General features: G+C 43.7%; 1 protein-coding gene across 4 annotated transcripts in view; it reads left to right on the plus strand.

Moving 5' to 3' along the window:
* The window catches only part of LOC117529754 (transcription factor 4-like), a 236,245-nt gene that overhangs the window by 48,097 nt on the left and 168,674 nt on the right, over nt 1-19,474 (plus strand). The gene's annotated exons all lie outside the window — the stretch shown is intronic.

Below are 19,474 nucleotides of genomic sequence, written 5' to 3' on the forward strand. Positions count from 1 at the left end.
GTGTTTGTGTTACTGCTGCAGTAGCAGAATTCTTGTCCGTTCTGGATGTGGGGGCGCTGTTGTCAGCACTGTTGGTGTGCTCAGTAATGGCAGCGTGTCAGTTGTAACTCCTGCTGGATTCATAGCGGCTGAGTGTCCTTGGTCATTGGTTGGCTCTCTCAGGGTGTAGTCTTGATTCTGGACCTGAGTCGGTGCCCCGAGCCTGCGGGCGACTCCTGCACCTGGACGCTGAGCGGTCAGGGTGGATGGTGCCATGTTTATCATGCGACACTGTGGGCGGTGCTCTCTTGGGGACTGCAACCCTTGTGTGGCTCTCAGGTTTCCTCTGTGGTTGAGGGGAAACTACCTGCTGGTTTACCTGCAGCTTTGAGACGTTTAGTGCAATGAGCATAAGTGAATAAAAGCAACAACACTGTTGACCGCATCAAAAAGTGAATAAATGCATAACGATGTGTGTGCTAGGTGCAAACACGAGTGCATGCACACGCGCGCACACACACACACACGCACACACACACACATACAGAGAGAGAGAGAGAGAGAGAGAGTAGAAGCTTTTCCCTTTGGGCCTCAGAGGTGACCTGAAGCTTCTTGAGGTCTTTATCTGTCCACACGTGTGTCCCATGTCTGAGATAAATTCAACATGATGAAGTGTCTACACTCAGGACATGGAAATCTAACACAATTCCACAACCATGAATGAAAAAAAATGGTCCACATGTAAAGTAATGCTGAGCGCTCCTGAATTACTTAATTAATTAGTGGGTGGAGCCAGGAGAGGTGGAAAATATGCAGGACAGGTGACCTCCAGGAGCAGGATCAGTGCACCAAATTACACGAACTCCCAAAATACTCGTACCTTGAATTTCAAAATACTCCAGACTTCGAACTGTGTGATGTGCGTCTGGGTGATGTGTTTACATACGGCGGTAAAGAACTAACAACAGAGTTTCACATTGACTGATTGTGTTTTACCATTTCTTTGTTATATGTTACCATTTGTTTTGTTTTTTCACTCAATCTGCTGCGACAGTGAAATTTCTCCCTGTGGGATTAATAAAGTTTATTTTATCACCTGTTTTAGTAAAACAGCGACCCCTGCTGGTATTTCAGCACAATTCAGGACCTTTGTGCTCTCTGAACAGTGCTTAGTTTAGGAATAAGTGTCGGGAAAGTGTAGTGACACGGACCCACAACAGGGGGCGCAAATGAACGGCCAATAGATGAGCCAAAAAGTAACAATTTAATGTTGTGAAATGTGCACAACGAATATACAGACAATCTCAGAATATGATTACAGTCAATCCACAAAGGTGATGTGTGGGCAGGCTCGAGGATAGAAGACGTCTGTCCTGAGAAGAGCCGGAACCACACGATTTCCGCCGCCACAGAACCTGGTGAATACTGGAGCCGCCAAGTCCCGAATTCCCAGGTGATCACCGTCCCCGACTGTCGGATCTGGTACTGCTGGTGAAGAACAAAGACAGTCAAGTGTGGGTGTGTGTACACCCAGTAACAATAACGGTGGGACTGCCACCTCCACCTCTCACTCAATATGTTGCAGAGTACCGCAGTGATTCCTCAGGGGAAAAGAGTGCCGTCCTGCACTCACTCAGCCTCCACAGAAAGAGGGACCGGTACTCCTGCAAACACTCACAATATACAGATATAGAAAACACAAATGGCTGAGGATATTACCTCCAATGAAGTACGATATCTCGGCGATGAGGTGGAGATGACGTCTGGGTTTTATGGAGTGAGATGATGAAGAATGAGTGACAGCTGTCAGGAAGTAATGAGTAACAGCTGTCACTCCCGGCTGTGTCCGTGACGGCAGCGCCCTCTCGTGCCTGAAGCCCGCACTTCAGACAGGGCGCCCTCTGATGGTGGGCCAGCAGTACCTCCTCTTCTGGCGGCCCACACACAACAATAAGTTATGTTTCCACCTGTGGAAATGTGTGAAGGAACTCCCCAGATCTATTAACCTGCAGGGTTCTGGATGCTGGCGTTGGGAGAACTGGGCAAAAATGTTGCTTTTCACAGGTTAGAAAGACATGTCTGCTCAGTGTAATTACACAGTAAAGACAGTGACCCGAGCTGTTCAAAGAGCAACAGTAATAATAATAATATTAAAAAAATAACAAGAGGAAGCAGAACTTTTCGTCAGCGGACTGATCTGGTTTCGTGTTACAGCGACAGATGTGAGCAGGACTCTCTTGCGTCGTTCTCGATGCTCGTATACGTTCATCTGTTGTTTGATGTATTCACTCCTGTCAGTGCCAAAAATCAGTGCCTGCTGGGATTTGGGGGGTGGGGTGGGGGGGTGTTATCTGTTAGGTGACGGTTACTCATCGACTGTCGTCTGTTAATTTAATGTTGATCCCTAAAAAATGTTCTGCTTCAGACAGGAAGACAACACCATGAATAAATATATGTATAATATTTCAGATGCAGCGCTGATGGTGAGATGTGTATGTGTGTGTGTGTGTGTGTGTGTGTCTGTGTGTGCGTGTGTCGATACCTTTCAGACTTTGTAGAAACTTCTGGATCGGTGCCCAGCGGTGTCATGGAAACGCTTGAATCGCTGGGAATGATTCATTTCGTCTGCGTGCTGCCCTCCCCCATCAACAGTGTGCAGGAAGAAGGAGTTTAACCCTTCTTCTTTCTTTTCTTTCCTTCCTCCCATCATCACACCGTCAAATCACACAGTTTTATTAAAATGGACTCATTACACGCATGTCACACGGGATCACATCGTCAGACGGGCTGACACTTGACGTGTTTTCTCGATGAATCAAAGCCACAAATATATTCCATTTTATTTTTCTTTCTTATTTAATGAATATTGAGTTTTCAAAACAATAAAATACAAAATATGCAAGCTGCAGCAGAATTCACAGAATCAAGTTTTCAACTCAGCCGGCATTTTTTTTATTTTATTTTATTGATCTTATGAAGTCTGAAGAATGAAACTGAAGCTTTTGTTTAATATTTTTGCAAAACTAAATTTTTAATACATTTTTTAATAGGTTATTAAAAGCTTCTTATTTATTGAAGTTTGAATATGACAGCAAATGTAAAATGTAGTCACTGAACGATTCCATTTGTTTTCTAGTTTTGATTATTATTGTTAATGTCATTATTTAAAAATTCTGAGAAGGTATGTTTATTTTAAATTAATATATTTAGAATAATAGATCAGAGTAAAGTGGAGATTGTTCATGTTCCCCAACAGTACAGACCTTCATTTACATTACTGATTGTCTCAATTATTTTTCCTGATTAATCAAATCATTCTTTATGAGCCCTCACCAGGTAGAAAAAGAAAGTCCTTGAAGATTTGTCAGAAACATATTTAAATTATTTGTTTTGGCCTCACACCTGTCAAAAATTACAGATATTTGGTCATTGTTGTTTTATTGTTTGTTTTTCCCACAACCAATTAAAATCAGTTTAATAAAGAAATGGATCAGTTTTGGTTAAAGGTGTTTTAAAACCAGCTCATATCTGCTTAAAAACATTTAAACTGATTTTAAACAGTTTGTTGTTTAAACCAAACCAAACCAGATTTTCTGAAATGAAACCAGGTTTAAAAATGGTTGGTTTAAAACCATTTAATTCCACTTTGGATGAATATAAACTGTGTGAAAGTTGAATGAAGTTTAAAAGTTTAAAAGTTTCCCAGCCAGCGAATTTAAAAATAAAACATCAAAAAGTCAAATACACTTCAGAAGATCCAGCATATCATATTCACATTTTCATGTATAAAAAAAGATGTTTAAATGATACTTTGAAAAATTGTCACAAATTGCTTCATAAATAAAACAGAAATAAGAGTAATGACATTTTAAATTGAAATTTAAAAAAATAGATTTTTTTTTTTTTAAACAAATGCTGACATGATGCACATGTGCTTCATTTTTTAATCAACGTCTGGTCATCAGATTTGGAGTTTTTTAAAAATAAATTCTAAATATGTTTTGACAATATGAAAGTGAAAATTAAGTATCTAAATTTACATTTGGCTCAGATGAAAACTGAATGGGCTTTTCTAAACCAATATTTTCTCAAAATTTTATGAAGATTAATTTATTATTTCTTTTAAAAGGTGCTGACAGTAGTAGTATGAGTGGGATTCAAACCTAGGTCCACATATTGGTGGACAACGTTAGCTTCAACAGTAGAAATAAAAGAACAGAGTGAATGACATTAAGTTCAACAGTAGAAATAAAAGAAGAGAGTGAGCGATGTGAACTTCAACAGTAGAAATAAAAGAAGAGAGTGAGCGATGTGAACTTCAACAGTAGAAATAAAAGAACACAGTGAACGGCGTTAACTTCAACAGTAGAAATAAGAGAACCTTTTGATCAGAGATGGTTTAAGAAACTGCAGGGAAAATCAGACATCAAACCCTTTTGTTAATAGCTCATAAGCTATTGGCGCTCTGGGCGTTTTGTTAGCTCTCAGTTTGTAATAGAGCTGCGTTGCTCGCTCGCTCTCTTGCTCTCGGCCAGATGGATTAACGGGGATTTGGTCCTCCTGCATCACTGACTGCTCTATTGGCGTTATTGAGCTGAGGAGATCCACCTCCAGCTTCGTGGCGCTGCTGTACCACTGGTTCACATCAAAGCCACTAGGAACCCGTCAGTGTCTTTGGGTTTGTCGCTGTTCAAGAAAAAGTCGCTGCAGGTTTCTCCAGAGAAAGATTCATGATCAGGATTGAAAAGTCCTGTTTTATAGTAAGTATAGCAGTACTGCAGTACAGCTGAAATTCAGTATAATATCCTTCATAACAGTAACTATTATTCAGTGAAGATCTGGGAAAGGATGGTGGAGAGAAGACTAACTGAGGAGACCACAGAGGTGAGGATCAGGTCGGTTTGATGTCAGCTGGAGGAACAACTGAAGCACCGTTCACATTGTCACAGTTCATGGAGATGTGTCGAGGAAAACACAAAGGGCTGTTACTGATGTGGAGATGTTTTATGAAAAAGACCACACAGTAGGCAACCCACCTACTGTGTTGACTTTTTATTCTGTTACCCTCCAAATTCTAGGAATTGAAGTAGCGAATTGAAAATACACTTAATGGAAACACATGTACTTACAAAAAATTCTGAAATGTCACAGAAAGGTTTTTACTCTCATATGAGGTGCTTTTTCAGAATATTCTAAAAAGGCTTAGTCATAAAAAAAAACAATAAAAAAAATGAATGCTGTTACAGGTCATATGACATACATAAAGAGTCACATCACATTCTAAAATACACAATGCGGTAAGATACGGAGAGTGAACGATATAATAAATGACGCTAAGGCAATATTGCATTTAAGAAAATAGAACAACAAAATGGCAGTATTTAGCCAGACATGCCATTTGCCAGGGCTACTGGATTTACAATTCTCACTCAAGCCTCACTGGGATGACAGTTATCGTGTGAAGACACAACCCAGCAGTCACATTCCATCATTCAATGGAAACACGGCCATTTCACTATTCTGCTTTGTCAACATTTGGAAAATATTGCTAAACCTTTGGGCAAATCTGTAATGGAAACCCCGTGACTGAGAAGTGTGAAGCTGAATAGTGAGAAAAGGAGACCAGAGACGTTAGTATGGATTGTTCATGAGGAGTTGTCGAGGTGGACTAGTCTTTAATTCCAAAAGTGGCATGTCCATCACCACAACCTCAAAAACATTCAGGTTTAAAGCAGATCCCTGGTGCAGTTTTTTTTGCAGATGATGTTATGTTGTGCTCCAGTAGGGAGGAACTAGGAAGGAAGGAATAACTGAGGTTTAATGGGGATCAGGATTCAAACATCTTGCAGGGTGAGTTTCAGTCTGGAGGATCTGAAGATACTGGGTGCAGAAATAACCGACAGAGTTCAGTCCAGATGGAACAATGAGAAGAGGAGATCAGGAGTGTGACCCAAGAATGAAGGCAAAGGTTAAAGGTCACGTTGATAAGACAGGAGTGACGAGGAGAAATGAGATGGATGTATGGAGTTACAAATCTGGATACAATAAGAATAGAGAGAATCAGAGGAAGAACAAACATAAGAGAAGCATCTAAGAAAGTCCAGGAAAGAAGGTTGAGGATGAAACTGTCACAGATGGATGGATGAGTAAAGGAAGACTTGAAGAAAAAAGGAGGTTCAGGACCAGACTGAAGTTCATCAGAACCATTGATCCACAAAGAAGTGAGAAAGAGGAAAAAAAAAATGACCTTGTCTGATTTTTAATTCATGACTCGTAAAGTTGTTACTGAACATACTTTAAGATGACTGCAGACATAAACGTGTCATTTTCTCTGAACATTAGTGTGGACCTTCTTATTTCCTGTGTGGAAAAATGGCTCACAACAGGTCCATCTGTGGAAAAAATCCTCTCAATTATGGTCATAATTGAAGAAAATGAATGCCCATTATTGGTTAAAAGCCTTTTAAAAGGAAAAAAAACAATTACATCTTTTTCAGTGCTTTGATGCTTTAATACATGGTCTTTGGTCTGTTTATCGGCTAATAGCCTCTGTGGTTCAGAAGGTCGATTCCAGGCAGAAGTAGTGAAATGAAACGGTTGCTTTCTGTACGTCCCTTCGCTGCGCACCGTGACGAGCCAAACCAGTTTGTCTTCATTTCCATTTTGCTTTGCTGCATCTTTGCCTGCCTCTAATGTCTCTCTGTCTTTGCTGCTTAATGAAATTACCAGGGATTTTTGTTGGTGCGTGTCATGCACAGGTTCATCCTGTAGAGATGGTGGAGGTCAAAAGGTCACCATGTTCACCAGTGGCAACAGTTAAAAAGTAAATTAATTAATTAAAAAAAAACACTGAAGCTGTTGTTGTGTAAATGTCATTTTTACAGTACAGGGGACATTATTATAACATGTACGAGTAGAATTTTAGGTCAAATTCACAGACGTTTTTCTTTGCTAAAATACCCTCTGCTATATGACCATTGTCCTCTTTATAATTTGCAGCTGTTTAATTGGTATACCAATGCAAACTACACACACACACACACACACACACACACACACATCCTTGTCATTTGATTGGTGCTTTGTATGTCACGTGACATGGATTATTCGTCCCATTTGTGTTGCATTGCATTTAGAGTGCAATTTGGTTCCCTTAGGGTGCAATTTTGGTTCCATACATTTGGTACCATTGCACTCTGCGCACATACATGCATGCGCACACACTGATAAATAAAAAAAATTAAACAGATAGATATTAGGGCATGGAAGACTCCACTGAATTTTGGATCTGGATTGGCGGACCCGGGTAACTCAGCTAGTATGTATGTGTGTGTGTGTATATATATATATATATATATATATATATATATATATATATATATATATATATATATATATATATATATATATAAAGCTAACCATGTGTGCGTGCGTGTGTGTTCGCTATGCACAGCCACAGTAATTAAGCAATCGACACCAAACTTGCTATGGTGATTGGGGGCACCAAAGGGGAGGTCACTGGGGCCCTTAGGTTGAAAGCATACATGTGCGAACACACATGCACACACATGGTCGACCTTGTATATTCCATCATGACCCGCTCACTGGAGCTGTTATTTTCGCAGTTCACATGGTACTCAGGTCAGGCAGCAGCATCACACTTACTACGTAGTAGCAGCTGGCTAGGGTGCACTTTAATTACAATCTGAAGGGGCATGTGCACGCCACATGCGAGTTAAGGCTTGCGTTTTTTCAATTAAATGTACCTGCTGTGTACGGGATGCCAGAGCTTTACAGTGATATGACATGCTATCACCTTTTTTTTTATCATCAGTCCCATGAATGTTGCTGTATGAAAATTAATGATGACAACATACACACAATGTAATGCAACTTACAAGTGACACGGAATATACAATGACTTGGCTAAATTTCTTCCCTATTACCCGTGCATAGAATGGGTAACTCAGCTATATATATATATATATATATATATATATACGAGGTCTCTTAGATAATAAACCGACCCTTTTATTTTTTTTTTTAACTATATGGATTTGAATGACATGCGATTACACCAATCATGCTTGAACCCTCGCGCGCATGCGTGAGTTTTTTCACGCGTGTCGGTGACGTCATTTCCCTGTGGGCAGGCCTTGAGTGAGATGTGGTCCCGCCTTCTCGGCTGAATTCCTTTGTTTCACACGCTGCTCAAGACGGCACATGTTGCTTTATCAACATTTTTTCTGGACCTGTGAGGAATATCCGAGTGGACACTATTCGAGAAATTAAGATGGTTTTTGGTGAAAAGTTTAAGGGCTGATGAGAGATTATGGGGTGTTTCTGTCGGTGAAAGGACTTCCCACGGAGCGGGACGTACTGCAGCGCTTCCAGGCGCCGTCGTCGGCCTGTTTTGACCTGAAAACATCCTAATTTAAGGCTTAATTCACCCAGGACGTCGTGAGAGAACAGAGAAGATTCAGAAGAGGCCGGCATGAGGACTTTATGTGGACATCCCACTGTTTAAGGACATTTTTTAATGAAAGACGTGCGCACAAATTCGCAGAGTCGTTTCCGTGACGACTCGGCAAATCTGTGTGCGCCGCGACAGGAAAAACACCTCCGTGTTGAAAACCATTTGTAAAATTCAGGCGGCTTTTGATGGCTTTCAACAAGTGAGTAACTGAGAAATTGTTTAACAGCTTGGGCATGTTCCAACTTGCCCGTTAAGGTTTCCAACTGAGGTGTTTTTCCTGTCGCGACCCCCCGCCGTCGAGTCCGGCCCGACATGCGACTCTGCCCGCACATTCTTTCATTACAAAATGTCCGTTAACAATGGAATGTCTGAATAAACGCCTCATGCCGACTTCTTCTGAAAGTTCTCTGTTCTCTGACAACTTACTGGGTCAACAGAGCCTGAAATGTGGAAGTTTTCAACTTGAAACGGCGAGACGCTGCCGCCTCAAAGCGCAGATCGCCGTCAGGCGCCATGGGCCATCCTTACAGCGACACTACCAGACCAAAATCTCTCATCAGCCGTTAAAATTTTTACCGAAAACCAGCTGAATTTATCGAATGGTGTCCACTCAGTTGTGCCTTACAGTTTTTGAAACGACGAGAGGGTGGGCGACTCCTCACTCAAAGACTGCCCACAGGCGAATGATGTAACCGACAGGCGTGAAAAAAACTCTCGCATGCCCACGAGGGTTCAAGCATGTCTGATGTAATCACACGTGATTCAAATCCATATGGTTTTTGAAAAAAAATAATAAGGTCGGATACTTTTCTAATAGACCTCGTATATATATCACTGAGGCAAGAGTGTGAAACACTAAGACACCATGCCGCTTGATAGCTAACTGTGTGTGTGTGTGTCTGTGTGTGTATTTTGTTTGTGCATTGTACAACCCCAATTCCAATGAAGTTGGGACATTGTGTAAAATGTAAATTAAAAACAGAATACAATGATTTGCAAATCCTCTTCAACCTATATTCAATTGAATACACCACAAAGACAAGATATTTAATGTTCAAACTGATAAACTTTATTGTTTTTGTGCAAATATTTGCTAATTTTCAGATAGATGCCTGCAACACATTTCAAAAAAGTTGGGACGGGGCAACAAAAGGAAAGTTGATGAATGCTCAAAGAACACCTAATTGGAAACAGGTGAGTGTCATGAGGTATAAAAGGAGCATCCCCAAAAGCCTCAACCATTCACAAGCAAAGATGGGGCGAGGATCACCACTTTGTGAACAACTGCGTGAAAAAATGGTCCAACAGTTTAAGAGCAATGTTTCTCAACGTTCAATTGCAATTGAATTTAGGGATTCCATAATCTACAGTCCATAATATAATCAGAAGATTCAGAGAATCTGGAGAACTTAATACACGTAAGCGACAAAGCCAAAAACCAACATTGAATGCCCATGACCTTCGATCCCTCAGGCGGCACTGCATTAAAATCCAAGATCATTGTGTAAAGGATCTTACTGTGTGGGCTCAGGAACACTTCAGAAAACCATTGTCAGTTAAGACAGTTTGTCACTACATGTACAAGTGCAAGTTAAAACTCTGCCGTGCAAAGCGAAAGCCATACATTAACAACATCCAGAAACGCCGCCACCTTGTCTGGGCCCGAGCTCATTTGTAATAGACAGATGCAAAGTGGAAAAGTGTGCTGTGGTCTGATGACTTCACATTTCAAATTGTTTTTGGAAATCATGGAGGTCGTGTCCTCCGGACAAAAGAGGAAGAAGACCATCCAGATTGTTACCAGTGCAAAGTTCAAAAGCCAGCATCTGTGATGGTATGGGGGTGTGTTAGTGCCCATGACATGGGCAACTTACACATCTGTGATGGCACCATCAATGCTGAAAGATACATCCAGGTTTTGGAGCAACACATGTTGCCATCCAAGCAACGTCTTTTTCAGGGACATCCCTGCTTATTTCAGCAAGTCATTGCCAAGCCACATTCTGCACGTGTTACAACAGCGTGGCTTTGTAGTAAAAGAGTGCAGGTACTAGACTGGCCTGCCTGCAGTCCAGACCTGTCGCCCACTGAAGATGTGTGGCGCATTATGAAGCACAAAATACGACAACAGAGACCCCAGACTGTTGAACAACTGAAGTCGTACATCAAGCAAGAATGGGAAAGAATTCCACCTACAAAGCTTCAACAGTTAGTGTCCTCAGACACCAAACACTTAGAGTGTTGTTAGAAGGAAAGGTGATGTAACACAGTAGTAAACATACCACTGTCCCAGCTTTTTTGAAACGTGTTGCAGGCATCCATTTCAAAATGAGCAAATATTTGCACAAAAACAATAACGTTTATCATTTTGAACATTAAATATCTTGTCTTTGTGGTGTATTCAATTGAATATAGGTTGAAGAGGATTTGCAAATCATTGTATTCTGTTTTTATTTACATTTTACACAATGTCCCAACTTCATTGGAATTGGGGTTGTCTATATCTGTATGTGTCAGTGTATACATATTTTGTGTGTGTGTGTGTGTGTGTGTGTATTGTGCATATATCTGCATGTGTGTCAGTGTGTGTATATTTTGTGTCAATGTTGCATATATCTGTGTGTGTCAGTGCGTGTTGTATATATCTATGTGTATGTACGAGGGCTGTCAATAAAGTTACGGTCCTTTTTATTTTTTTCAAAAACTATATGGATTTCATTCATATGTTTTTACGTCAGACATGCTTGAACCCTCGTGCGCATGCGTGAGTTTTTCCACGCCTGTCGGTGACGTCATTCGCCTGTGAGCACTCCTTGTGGGAGGAGTCGTCCAGCCCCTCGTCGGAATTCCTTTGTCTGAGAAGTTGCTGAGAGACTGGCGCGTTGTTTGATCAGAATTTTTTCTAAACCTGTGAGACACATCGAAGTGGACACGGTTCGAAAAATTAAGCTGGTTTTCAGTGAAAATTTTAACAGCTGATGAGAGATTTTGAGGTGATTCTGTCGCTTTAAGGACTTTTCACGGTGTGAGACGTCGCGCTGCGCTCTCAGGCGGCGTCATCAGCCTGTTCAAGCTGAAAACCTCCACATTTCAGGCTCTATTGATCCAGGACGTCGTGAGAGAACAGAGAAGTTTCAGAAGAAGTCGGTTTCAGCATTTTATCCGGATATTCCACTGTTAAAGGAGATTTTTTTTAATGAAAGACGTGCGGACGGGTCCGCGCGTCGGGACGCAGCCGACGCGGTGCGGCGGCACAGGAAAAACACCTCCGTGTTGATAACCATTTGTAAAATCCAGGCGGCTTTTGATGGCTTTCAGTGGAGTGAGTATATGAGAAATTGTTTAACAGGCAGGACATGTTCCAACTTGTCCTTAAGGCTTTCAACAGAGGTGTTTTTCCTGTGGCGGAGCGTCGCGGCGGCTGCGTCCCGACGCGCGGACCCGTCCGCACGTCTTTCATTAAAAAAATCTCCTTTAACAGTGGAATATCCGGATAAAATGCTGAAACCGACTTCTTCTGAAACTTCTCTGTTCTCTCACGACGTCCTGGATCAACAGAGCCTGAAATGTGGATGTTTTCAGCTTGAACAGGCTGACGACGCCGCCTGAGAGCACTGAGCGACGTCTCGCACCGTGAAAAGTCCTTAAAGCGACAGAATCACCTCAAAATCTCTCATCAGCCGTTAAAATTTTCACTGAAAACCAGCTTAATTTTTCGAACCGTGTCCACTTCGATGTGTCTCACAGGTTTAGAAAAAATTTTGATCAAACAAAGCGCCAGTCTCTCAGCAACTTCTCAGACAAAGGAATTCCGACGAGGGGCTGGACGACTCCTCCCACAAGGAGTGCTCACAGGCGAATGACGTCACCGACAGGCGTGGAAAAACTCACGCACGCGCACGAGGGTTCAAGCATGTCTGACGTAAAAACATATGAATGAAATCCATATAGTTTTTGAAAAAAATAAAAAGGACCGTAACTTTATTGACAGCCCTCGTATATTGTATGCTATATAGCTGTGTGTCAGTGTGTCTCTGTTGTGTGTGTATATAGCTGTGTGTATTTTGTTTGTGTTGTATATATCTGTGTGTGTCAGTCTGTGCATATTTTGTGTGTGTGTCAATGTGTATATATTTTGTGCGTATGTCAGTGTGTGTATATTTTGTGTGTGTGTCTCTGTTATGCATATATCTGTGTATGTCAGTGTGTGTATATTTTGTTTGTGTGTTGTATATAACTGTGTAAGTGTACGAGGTCTGTTAGAAAACTATCGGACCTTTTTATTTTTTGCAAAAACCATATGGATTTGAATCATGTGTGATTGCATCAGCCAAGCTTGAACCTTCGTGCGCATGCGTGAGTTTTTTCACGCCTGTCGATTGCATCATTCGCCTGTGAGCAGGCTTTGTGTGAGCAGTGGTCCACCCTCCTCGTCGGATTTTTATTGCGAGTAAAATGTCTGAACGATTTGGAGCTTTGCTGCATCAAATTTTTCCAGAAACTGTGAGGGACAGCCAGGTGGACACCATTCGGAAAATTCAGATGGCTTTCTGGGACGATTTTATGGGGATCACACAGATTAAGGAGTGTTACAGCCGGTTTAAAGACCGCCCAGAGCAGCTGAGAGCGCGCCGCACTCCGAGCAGCGATCGACAGGCTGAAACAACCAGATCATTTCCAAAGTGAAGGCTGTGTTGATCCGGGACGTCGTCTGACTACCACAGAAATGGCAGAAGACATGGACATCAGCACTTTTTCGGCACATTCCACTGTTACAGGAGTTTTTGTCATGGAAAGAGGAGCAGAGGAATGCGCCACAGAGCAGCTAATGGCGCGGGACAAAAGCACCTCCGTGTTGGTCTCACAGGACGGCTTTCAGATGGCTTTCGGTGGCTTTTCAGTCGTGTGACTATCTGAGAAATTGTGGATGAGCTGGACATGCCAGAACATGTCCTGTGAGGCTTCATCACGGCATTGCTTTGCGCCATGCGGCTCTGTCCTGACGCGTGAATTCCTCCGCTCCTCTTTCCATGACAAAAACTCCTGTAACAGTGGAATGTGCCGTTCATTTCCAAACTGAACGCTGTGTTCATCCGGGACATCGTCTGACTACCAGAGAAATTGCAGAAGACGTGGACATCAGCACTTTTTCGGCACATTGAGACAGACATGCGGAGGAATTCGCGCATCGGGACGGAGCCGCATGGAGCAAAGCAGCGCCGTGATGAAGCCTCACAGGACATGTTCTGGCATGTCCAGCTCATCCACAATTTCTTGGATAGTCACACGACTGAAAAGCCACCGAAAGCCGTCCGAAAGCCATCTGAAAGCCGTCCTGTGAGACCAACACAGAGGTGCTTTTGTCCCGCGCCATTTGCAGCTCTGTGGCACATTCCTCCGCTCCTCTTTCCATGACAAAAACTCCTGTAACAGTGGAATGTGCCGAAAAAGTGCTGATGTCCACGTCTTCTGCCATTTCTGTGGTAGTCAGACGACGTCCCGGATCAACACAGCTTTCACTTTGGAAATGATCTGGTCGTTTCAGCCTGTCGATCGCCACTCGGAGTGTGGCGCGCTCTCAGCCGCTGTGGGCAGTCTTTAAACCGGCTGTAACACTCCTTAATCTGTGTGATCCCCATAAAATCGTCCCTGAAAGCCATCTGAATTTTCCGAATGGTGTCCACCTGGCTGTCCCTCACAGTTTCTGGAAAAATTTGATGCAGCAAAGCTCCAAATCGTTCAGACATTTTACTCGCAATAAAAATCCGACGAGAGGGGTGGACCACTGCTCACACAAAGCCTGCTCACAGGCGACTGACGCAACCGACAGGCGTGAAAAAACTCATGCATGCGCACGAAGGTTCAAGCTTGGCTGATGCAATCACACGTGATTCAAATCCATATGGTTTTTGCAAAAAATAAAAAGGTCAGATAGTTTTCTAACAGACCTCATATGTTGTGTATGTATATTGTATGCTGTATATCTGTGTGTGTCAGTGTTTGCATATTTTGTGTGTGTGTGTATTTTTGTGTGCGTTTGTGTGCATATTTTTCGTGTGTTGTATATATCTGTGTGTGTCAGTGTATGTTGTGTATATATAGCTGTGTATGTATATTGTATTCTGTATATCTGTGTGTCAGTGTTTGCATATTTTGTGTGTGTGTCATTGTGTGTATATTTTGTGTGTTGTATATATGTGTGTCAGTGTATGTTGTGTATATATCTCTGTGTATATTGTATGTTGTATATCTGTGTGTGCATATTTTGTGTGTCAGTGTGTGTATATTTTTTGTGTGTGTATTATGTATATACACACACAGCTTTTCAGATTACTTTTCAGATTACTTTGAAAACCACCAGCAGACCAATGAGCTTCCGATAAATTTAGGTCCAGTAATTATTAGACCACTAACATATTTTTGCAGTCAGAGTTAATAAAGCTTAACAGTTAAAAACATTGGTGAATTTAATGTGTGGAATTATATAAACACAAATCAAATTTCAGACATCTTATATGTATTACTCTGAAACAAAGAGGACAAACAGTGTTGTAAAGGACAATAAGCAGGACATTAAAGAGCACACTTCACTTTCCCTCAGAATGACATGAACATGAAACGATCGCAGCTCACACAACCTGAGTTTCTGGCATGTTTACATAAAACAAACTCAACACAAACACTAAAACCTTCAAAATTAGTGCATTACTTTAAAACTCAAACATATAGCTAATATTTTCACGCCAGACGTGACGTTAATTTAAATAACTTGTCTAGAATTAGTTTGGTTAAAATTGTAACCATAAGTAAAAACTGTATGCCTGTTGATGACTTGCGTGATATGCCTATATGGTGTAAAGAGAAATTTATTATATCTTATATATTATATCTTAAATTTATTGTATTTATTAACCCTCCTCCTCCTCAGTCACCAGGTCTCCTTTGCTGAGAGAAAGCTAATCTGACACAGAAGCGCTGGGTCGTTGTTGTGTCAGTAGCTGCTAGTGTACTGAAACTAATACTGAAAGTTATCGGTTTAGCTTTTATCTGTAATTTCCACTAAATTTTTTAAGGTTTTATCGGTTTAGCTTTATAAAAGATAACTTTTTCAGTTAGTGGATTAACTGTTATTGAAGCTAACCTTTTGGTTAGCTGTGCCCACCACTGGTGTCACTGTGTATATATTTTGTTTGTTTGATATATCTGTGTGTGTCATCGTGTGTATATTTTTTGTGTGTGTATTGTGTATACAGTGAGGAAAATAAGTATTTCATCCCCTGTCAGTTTTGCAGGTTTTCCTGCCAACAAAGAATGGCGAGGTCTGTAATTTTTATCGCAGGTAAACTTCAACTGTGAGAGACAGCATCTAAAAACAATCCAGAAAATCACATTGTATGATTTTTAAATAATTAATTTGCATTTTATTGCATAAAATAAGTATTTGACCCCATAGATAAACAGAGCTTAACAATTGGTACAGAAACATTTGTCTGCCATTACAGAGGTCAGACGTTTCCTGTAGTTCTTGACCAGGTTTTCACACACTGCAACAGGGATTTTGGTCCATTACTCCATACAGATCTTCTCCAAATCTTTCAGGTTTGGAGTTTCAGCTCCCTCCAAAGATTTTCTGTTGAGTTCAGGTCTGGAGACTGGCCAGGCCACTCCAAGACCTTGAAATGCTTCTTATGGAGCCCCTCCTTAGTTGCCCTGGCTATGTTTTTGGGATCATTGACATGCTGGAAGACCCAGTCATGACCCATCTTCAATGCTCTTACTGAGGGAAGGAGGTTGTTTGCCAAATCTCGCATACATGACCCCATCCATCCTCCCTTCAATATGGTGCAGTCGTCTTGTCCCCTTTGCAGAAGAGCACCCCCAGAGTATGATGTTTCCATCCCCATGCTTGTTGGGATGGTTTTCTTGGGGCTGTTCTCATCCTCTAAACATGGTAAGTGGAGTTGATTCCAAAAAGCTCTATTTTGGTCTCATCTAACCACATGACCTTCTCCCATGCCTCCTCTGGATCATCCAGATGGTCACTGGTGAACTTCAAATGGGCCTGGACATGTGCTGGCTTGAGCAGGGGGACCTTGGTGCCCTGCAAGATTTTAAATCATGACAGCATCATGTGTTACTAATGTAATCTTTGTGACTGTGGTCCCAGCTCTCTTCAGGTCATTGACCAGGTCCTCCTGTGTATTTCTGAGCTTTCTCAAAATCATCCTTACCCCACAAAGTGAGATCTTGCATGGAATCCCAGACCGAGGGAGATTGACAGTCATCTTGTGTTTCTTCCACTTTCTAATAAATAATCATAACAGTTGTTGTCTTCTACCAAGCTGCTTCCCTGTTGTCCTGTAGTCCATCACAGCCTTGTGCAGGTCTACAGTTTTGTCCCTGGTGTCCTTCGACTGCTCTTTGGTCTTGGCTATGGTGGACAGGTTGGAGTGTGATTGATTGAGTGTGTGAACAGGTGTCTTTTATACAGGTAACAAGTTCAAACAGGTGCATTTAATACAGGTAAAGAGTGCAGAATAAGAGGGCTTCTTAAAGAAAAATTAACAGGTCTGTGTGAGCCAGAATTCTTGCTGGTTGGTAGGGGGTCAAATACTTATTTCATGCATCCATCCATCCATCCATCCATCCATCCATCCATCCATCCATCCATCCATTTTCTTCCGCTTTATCCGGAGTCGGGTCGCGGGGGCAGCAGCTCAAGCAAAGCCGCCCAGACCTCCCGATCCACACACACCTCCTCCAGCTCCTCCGGGGGAACCCCAAGGCGTTCCCAAGCCAGCCAAGAGATGTAGTCCCTCCAGCGTGTCCTGGGTCTTCCCCGGGGGCCTCCTCCCAGTGGGACGTGCCCAGAACACCTCTCCAGCGAGGCGTCCAGGGGTATCCGGAAAAGATGCCCGAGCCACCTCAACTGACTCCTTTCGACGTGGAGGAGCAGCGGCTCGACTCAGAGCTCCTCCCGAGTGACCGAGCTCCTCACCCTATCTCTAAGGGAGCGCCCAGCCACCCTGTGGAGGAAACTCATCTCGGCCGCTTGTACTCGCGATCTCGTTCTTTTGGTCATAAGCCAAATCTCATGACCATAGGTGAGGATCGGAACGTAGATCGATCAGTAAATCGAGAGCTTTGCCCCCCTACTCAGCTCTCTCTTCACCACGACGGTCCGATACAGCGACCGCATCACTGCAGATGCTGCACCGATCCGTCTATCGATCTCACGCTCCATCCGTCCCTCACTCGTGAACAAGACCCCGAGATACTTAAAGTCCTCCACTTGAGGCAAGGACACTCCACCGACCTGAAGAGGGCAAAGCACCTTTTTCCGGTCAAGAACCATGGCCTTGGATTTGGAGGTGCTGATTTTCATCCCGGACGCTTCACACTCGGCTGCAAACCGCCCCAGTGCACGCTGAAGGTCCTGATTTGACAACGCTAACAGAACCACATCGTCCGCAAACAGCAGAGACGAGATTCTGTGGTTCCCAAACCAGACCCCCTCTACACCCTGGCTGCGCCAAGAAATTCTGTCCATAAAAATAATGAACAGAACCGGTGACAAAGGGCAGCCCTGGCGGAGGCCAACTTGCACTGGAAACAGGTTTGACTTACTACCGGCAATGCAAACCAAGCTCCTGCTGCGGTCGTACAGTGACCGGATAGCCCTTAGCAAAGGACCCCGGACCCCGTACTCCTGGAGCACTCCCCACAGGGTGCGCCGAGGGACACGGTTGAATGCCTTCTCCAGATCCACAAAACACATGTGGACTGGTTGGGCAAACTCCCATGAACCCTCAAGCACCCGATGGAGCGTGTAGAGCTGGTCCAGTGTGCCACGACCAGGACGAAAACCACACTGCCCCACCTGAATCCGAGGTTCATCCATCGGTCGAATTCTCCTCTCCAGTATTCTGGAATAGACCTTACCGGGGAGGCTGAGGAGTGTGATCCCCCTATAGTTGGAACACACCCTCCAGACCCCCTTCTTAAACAGAGGGACCACCACCCCGGTCTGCCAATCCAGAGGCACTGTCCCCGATCGCCACGCGATGTTGCAGAGGCGCGTCAGCCAAGACAGCCCCACAACATCCAGAGACTTAAGGTACTCAGGACGGATTTCATCCACCCCAGGAGCCTTGCCACCGAGGAGCTTTCTAACCACCTCGGTGACTTCGGCCTGGGTAATGGATGAGTCCGCCTCCGAGTCCCCAGTCTCTGCTTCCTCTTCGGAAGACGTGACGATGGGATTGAGGAGATCCTCGAAGTACTCCTTCCACCGCCCGACAACATCCCCAGTCAGGGTCAACAGCTCCCCACCCGCACCGTAAACAGTGCTGGTGGAGAGCTGCTTCCGCCTCCTGAGGCGTCGGACGGTTTGCCAGAATCTCTTCGAGGCCGGCCGATAGTCCGCCTCCATAGCCTCCCCGAACTCCTCCCAGACCCGAGTTTTTGCCTCTGCAACAGCACGGGCTGCGGCACGCTTGGCCTGCCAGTACCTGTCAGCTGCCTCTGGGGTCCCACCTACCACCAAAGATAAGTAGGACTCCTTCTTCAGCTTGATGGCATCCCTTACTTCCGGTGTCCACCACCGGGTTCCGGGATTGCCGCCGCGACAGGCACCAGAGACCTTGCGACCACAGCTACGAGCAGCCGCATCGACAATGGAGGTGGAGAACATGGTCCACTCGGACTCCATGTCTCCAACCTCCCCCGGGATCTGGGAGAAGCTCTCCCGGAGGTGGGAGTTGGAGACCTCGCTGACAGAGGGTTCCGCCAGTCATTCCCAGCAGACCCTCACGATACGTTTGGGCCTGCCAGGTCTTACCGGCTTCCTACCCTCCCAGCGGATCCAACTCACCACCAGGTGGTGATCAGTCGACAGCTCTGCCCCTCTCTTCACTCGAGTGTCCGAGACACGTGGCTGAAGGTCAGATGATACGACTACAAAGTCGATCATCGACCTCCGGCTCAGGGTGTCCTGGTGCCACGTGCACTTATGGACAC

Source organism: Thalassophryne amazonica, chromosome 17 (assembly GCF_902500255.1).
Source record: "Thalassophryne amazonica chromosome 17, fThaAma1.1, whole genome shotgun sequence".
Lineage (NCBI taxonomy): Eukaryota > Metazoa > Chordata > Actinopteri > Batrachoidiformes > Batrachoididae > Thalassophryne > Thalassophryne amazonica.